This window comes from Penaeus monodon, chromosome 34 (genome assembly GCF_015228065.2).
Source record: "Penaeus monodon isolate SGIC_2016 chromosome 34, NSTDA_Pmon_1, whole genome shotgun sequence".
NCBI classification, from domain to species: domain Eukaryota; kingdom Metazoa; phylum Arthropoda; class Malacostraca; order Decapoda; family Penaeidae; genus Penaeus; species Penaeus monodon.
The window spans coordinates 8,932,097-8,932,504 of NC_051419.1; positions in this window are offsets into that span (position 1 = coordinate 8,932,097).

The window sequence follows — 408 nt, forward strand, 5'->3', positions numbered from 1 at the left end:
CCATGGGGGGGACCATTAAATAACCATTACAAAACACAACAGTTTACAAGGCAATATGGAAAAATAAAATATGTAAAGGGGGTCCCTAGAAAGACCTTTAAAACCCTAATTGGCCGCCAAAAAACCAAAAAAAACATAATTGTGGGGACCAAAACGGGCAGTTTTCACCCATTGCAAGGGGGGGAATTGGGGATTTTAGGCGGGAGGAAGGGGTGATGGAAAAAAAAACATAGAAATTTTTTATGGGGGGGGATGGAAAATGGGATAATAAGGGGGGGGTTTTACCCGATCATTTAATGTTTTCATGTATAATAAGTAGAACAAATAGAATGGCTAATAGGAGGGGGGGGGATTTTTTTAATATAGGGTTAATGGGGAGATGGATTGGGGAACAAGAACCGGGGCACC